Genomic DNA, 6,219 nt, shown 5'->3' with positions numbered 1-6,219 from the left:
GAAGGTTCGATGTGTGCTCTCACATCTGCTTTTTCACACATGTGGGATCATGCTGCTGTAATCTACATTTTTGCCACGTGCATTTAAAAATGGAATAATTTCATCATACAGAAGATAAATATAAATGTATATCCCTGTACCTGCTGTACAACATGAGAAATAAAACATTGCTGACACACTTGCATCCCTCTTTGTCCCCTGCCCTAAATAAGTGCCCCTCCTTTTGGAGGTGATTGTTGCGGATTCTGGTTTTTTTTTTTAAGTGTTTCTTAAAAATGTTACTGTAGAGGTATGTATCAGTAAATACATAGTATTATCTTGCATTTTAAAAATGACAGATGGTACACAGATGTATTCTTCGGATCTTAAAATTCAGCATTGTTTGTGAATGTTTGCGTTACATGTAGCTCAAGATGTGGCATGAGGGGACTCCAGTTTCTGCCTTTGGCCGTTGCTGGATGTTTGGATGGTTTCCAGGTTTTTGCTCTTAGAATACTGCTCTAACTGTTTTTGAGCACGACTCCATCCAGGCACAAGCGTGCAGGAATTGCCGGACTGATGTCACATTGCTCTCCGGAGTGGGTTGTATCCATTCTTCTATCCTGGTGACAGAGATTCCCTCTGCCCATTTCTTAACACTCCCTATTGTCAGTGTGTACTTTCTGACAGTCTGATAGGTGTAGAAGTTTTAATTTGCATTTCTCTACTAGACAGGTTGAGGATTTTTGTTATCCTCAAAGATCTATTTGTATTTCCTCCATGGTGGTTTAATTTTTTTGCCCCTCCCTTTTTCCTTGTGGATATGTACGAGTTGTCATGCGATCCTTAGGTTGTGTGCTTTGCAGATACCTCTCAGAATGCTTATCTTTTTGCTTTTCTAATGATGTCAGGTGATGTACAGTCTACATTTTAATGTCATTCACTAATCTTTTTCAAAGATTTTTTTCCCCCCAAAGTTGAAAAATTTTGCTGTTCATATTTAGTATGTAATCTCCATGGAATTAACTTTCGCGTAGGGTGTGATGTGGGGATCTGGTTTTCCCACTATGTCTAGCCAGTTGTCCCAACACATTTCCTGACATTCATCCTTCCAAAGGGGCCACAGCACCACTGAGTCAAGCACTCCGGATACCGCTCCCTCCTCTTCCTCCTCTTCCATGGCCAGAAGGCTAAATGCTCAGCTACATCTTCCAGTTTCTTAGCTAGGGTGGTTCTGGGAGAGTTGTGCCGGCTGAGATGCTGGAGGCAGTCTGCTGTGAGGAGGTTCTCAGTAGAAAGTGGTAGATAGCAGCTGGTGTGGCTGTTTGCCTATCCCCTTCCTCCTGCCGGCATGTGGGGGTGACCCCCAAAGGTGCAGAGGCCCCCTGTGACCACTGGGGCGGAAGTGAACACCAGAGCTGGATGGACCGTGGGTCCTTAGAACATCACTGAGGTGCTGCCACAGCCCTGGACTCCTGACCACTGGGCTTTTATGTAAAAAATAAATTTGTATTTGCTCAAACTACCGTGAGTCCTGTTTTCTGTTATTTGAGGCTAAGAACAGCCCTGCCGCTCTCCTTTGTGTGTATGTCAAATTTTCTGACGTGTGGGGGTCTTCTGTGGGCTGCAGGGAACACTGATGTGCGCACTGTGTGCCACGCGCTGTTGAAAGCGTCGGGACACAACAGAGAGGAAAAGGAACTTACGGTTCCTCATGGAACTTACAGTCTGGTGGGGATATCAGGTGAAATAAATAGAGTGTAAAGTAAGTTTAAAGTATATAGTAAGTATAATCTATGCAATGTTAGTACTTGCATTTGTTTCTGAGAGCTGCCATAACTAAGTACCACAGACTGGTGGCTTTAAACAACAGAAATTTATTGTCTCACAGATTCTCTGCAATCCTTGGCATTCCTTGGCTTATAGACATAGATCACTCCAATCTCTGACTCCATCACTGCATGGCCATCTTCACATCCTCTTCCCTCTGCCTCCAAATTTCCCCTTTGTGTAAGGACATTGGTCACATTGGATTAGCCACCCCCATGACCTCATCTTAACTTGAATAGATCAATCTACATAGAGCCTATTTCCAAATAAAGTTGTATTGTAAGGTACTGGGGATTGGGACTCAACATAACCTTTTTGGGGGAACACAGCTCAAGCAGTAACCGTGGTTAAGGGGAACAAAATTAAGGAAAGTGGATACAAGGAGTCAGATGAAGATGGAGAAAGACCTGCATTTGGCTAAGGGAAGTGGAATGAAAATTCATTGGTAAGATTTGTGCATTTTTGGGGTGCCTGGTGGCTCAGTCGTTAAGCGTCTGCCTTCGGCTCAGGTCATGATCCCAGGGTCCTGGGATGGAGTCCCACATCGGGCTCCCTGCTCCGCGGGAGGCCTGCTTCTCCCTCTCCCACTCCCCCTGCTTGTGTTCCCTCTCTCGCTGTGTCTCTGTCTGTCAAATAAATAAAATCTTTAAGAAAAAAAAAAGATTTGTGCATTTTTCCATATATAATATTTAAACATGAACTTACCTATCAAAAGAGAAGCTTTTACTTGGTTTTTAACTGCAGTGGCGGCGCCCGGCGGTACAGTAATTGAAGGTGTACAGCACCGTGATGGACAGCTCTGACGCCAGGCTCGCACACGTGCAGTCGCCGTCACCGGGCAGCGCTAGTACACCGCCATCGGCTGTCTTCCCGATGGCTGCACTCCTCGTCCGGGTGACTTAGTCATGCCGGAACACTCCCCTTCGCCCATCCCCTACCTCCCTGCACCTCGGGCAGCCATCAGGTCTATATTTCTGGGTCTGCTTTGTCTTGTTTTTTTAGATTTGACGTATAAGTGAAATCACAGGGTATTTGTTTTTCTCTGACTTACTTCACTTAGCATAATACCCTCTAGGTCCATCCATGTTGTTGCAGATGGCAGGATCTCATTCCTTGTTACGGCTGAGTGAGATTCCATTGTGTATATGTATACTACATCTTTATCCACTCGTCTGTGTGTGGGACACGTCAGTCGCTTCTGTACCTTGACTGTTGTATGTTGCAGTGAACATAGGGGTGCATATATTTGTTAGATTTAGTGTTTTTGGTTTCTTTGGGTAAGTACCCAGTAGTGGAATTACTGGATCATACTGGATTTCTATATTTAATTTTTTGAGGATCCTCCCTATTGTTTTCTACAGTGGCTGCACCAGTTTGCATTCCCAACAGTACATGAGGGTTCCTTTTTCTCCACATCCTCACGTACACTTACTGTTTCTTGTCTTTTTGATTCTAGCCATTCTGACAGGTGTGAGGTGATACCTCATTGTAGTTTTGATTTGCATTTTCCTGGTGATTAGTGATGTTGAGCATCATTTTGTGTGTCTCTTGGCCATCTGTAATGTCTTCTTTGGAAAAATATCTATTTAGGTCCTCTGCCCATTTTTTAATCGAATTATTTGTGTTTTTGGTGTTGAGTTGTATAACTTTATATGTTTTGGATATTAGCCGCTAATTGGATATACTGTTTGCAAATATGTTCTCCCATTCAGTAAGTTGCCTTTTCATTTTGTTGATGCTTTTTTTTTCACTGTACAAAAGATTTTTATTTTGGTGTCATCCCAATAGTTTATTTTGCCTTTTTTTTTTTTGGGAGAGAGAGAAAGTGGGGGTGGGGTGAAGGGGAGGGGGGAGGGGGAAGGGAAATTTTTTTTTTTTTTTTAAGATTTTATTTATTTGACAGCAGGAGAGCACAAGCAGGGGGAGCGGCAGAGGGAGAGGGAGAAGCAGACTCCCTGCTGAGCAGGGAGCCTGACATGGGGCTCGATCCCAGAACCCTGGGATCATGACCTGAGCTGAAGGCAGTAGCTTAACCGACTGAGCCACCCAGGCGCCCCAGAGAGAGAATCTTAAGCACGCTCCACACCCAGCGTGGACCTGAGGCAGGGCTTGATCTCACAACCCTGAGATCATGACCTGAGCCGAAATCAAGAGCTGGATGCTTAACTGACTGAGCCACCCAGGCGCCCCTTTGCTTTTGTTTTCAAAAGGACAGGGCGGGGACACCTGGGTGGCTCAGTCGGTTAAGTGTCTGCCTTCAGCTCGGGTCATGATCCCCGGGGTCCTGGGATCGAGCCCCACATCAGGCTCCCTGCTCAGCGGGGAGTCTACTTCTCCCTCTCCCTTTGCTCCTCTGACAATAAATAAAATATTTATTTTACTTCTGAAAAATAAATAAAATCTTTAAAAAACAAATAAATAGAATCTCTCTCTCTCTGACAAAATCTTTAAGAAAAAAATAGGTCAGGGTGGTGGTATATGAATCTCATGACCAATACTTGGCATTTCTTGATTTCAGTCAATAATATCAGCAATGAGGGGGCGCCTGGGTGGCTCAGTTGGTTGGGCGACTGCCTTCGGCTCAGGTCATGGTCCTGGAGTTCCAGGATCCAGTCCCACATCGGGCTCCCTGCTCGACGGGGAGTCTGCTTCTCCCTCTGACCCTCCCCCCTCTCATGCTCTCTCTCATTCTCTCTCACTCTCTCAAGTAAATAAATAAAATCTTTAAAAAAAAAAATATCAGCAATGAATGTGTGCACTAAAATAATCTTGCCCATGGTTTTATCATGTTTTATTTTGACTTCCAATTTTAGTTCCGTCATGGACTAAAGCCTAATTAATTCAACACATCTTTGTTAATAAACTAGTATGTACTAGGCAGTAGGCAAGGGATGCGGAGGTACAGTTCCTGTCTTCGCAGAGTGCAGTCTGGCTGAGGAGACACATCGTATGATTCAGGATCCAGTCTGGACAATGTGCCCCACTAGGTATTTTATTTTATTTTATTTATTTTTTTAAAGATTTTATTTATCTGACAGAGAGAGACAGCGAGAGAGGGAACACAAGCAGGAGGAGTGGGGGAGGGAGAAGCAGGCTTCCCACAGAGCAGGGAGCCCGATGTGGGGCTCAATCCCGGGACTCGATCCCAGGACTCCGGGATCATGACCTGAGCCGAAGGCGGACGCTTAACCAACTGAGCCACCCAGGCGCCCCCACACTAGGTATTTTAAACAGAGGGTGCTCAATATAGGTCGTTGGTTATGGGGGTGTGGGAAGGCTGAGAGAGCAAAAAGGGGCCCTGAGATATGCTAGAAATTCAGTATGGGAAACAGATACCTCCCAGAGGGACCAAAAGGAAGCGGTGATATTACCAGAACCCTGGAGCTTGGAGGGCCCTGGAGGTTGGAGGGCCCTGTGAGAAGGTGGAACGTGGTGGCTACTTGGACTCGCAAGAGAGGCACAGCTCCGGTTGGGGGGAGCCTGGGAGAGCTGGCGCTTTCTTGGCTGGCAGGGCAAGCCCTGCTGCTGGGAGTGCTGGAAGTGGGAGCCTCCTGGTGCCGGTTGGTGCTGCTGGCCTTGGAAAAAAGGAAGTCCCTTCTTCCTGCTTCCCCTTCCATCTACCACCTCCCAGTGGCAGAAACTCAGCAGGAAGCCCGCTGGGGGCGGAGCCTGGGAAACACAGCAGCGTAGAAAGGCCGGCTTGAGGCTTAGAGATGGTGGGTGAATAACCTGCGGGCAGCAGGCTGCTGGGCACGAGGCCATCGGGAGGGCGGCATGCCAAGGTCCCCGGACTGGCCACCACTGGAGATGGCATTCACAGGGAGAGAAACCGACTTCTGTGCGTGCGTTGTGTTGGGTTTTCTTTTACTCACAGGTGAACGTAATCCCAGCTCATGCAAGTGGGGATTGGCAACCAGAGGGAGAATCTATTATGTAGAAGGAGGGAAGGACTTGAGCAATGGTTATGTTGGTGAGTTTAGGAGACTTCACAGGTCAGTGAGAATTTAGGAAGGAATGGGATCTTGTGGAGAGAGAATGTTAGGAGGGAAATGGGCAAGCCCCGGACTGAGGTGACACCATGCGATGGAGGTGACCGAGACTCAGGAAACTGGGGGACGTGGGTCGAATGCCTGTGCAGTGGCGCAGCCTTGCATGCTCAACTCATCTCCTTGGGCATCACTGCTTGGCTGACAACTCCATATATCTGGAATCCTGAACCAGGATTCACTGTGGATCCTGCGAGAGCCGTCTTAAGTAGCGGGGCATCTCCACCATCCTGGGAGGGCAGAACAGAAAACTAACAGAAATTACGTGGGATTTTGGTTCCAAAATTGGTATTAATGTTTTAAAATTCTCAGTTATTTGCTTGCGTAGTCTCTCTGCTTTGTGATTCTTGTGTCCCGTGTCTTC

This window comes from Phoca vitulina, unplaced genomic scaffold (assembly GCF_004348235.1).
Source record: "Phoca vitulina isolate PV1807 unplaced genomic scaffold, GSC_HSeal_1.0 scaffold6, whole genome shotgun sequence".
Classification (NCBI taxonomy): Eukaryota; Metazoa; Chordata; class Mammalia; order Carnivora; family Phocidae; genus Phoca; species Phoca vitulina.
Note: the sequence above shows the minus strand (reverse complement) of the source record.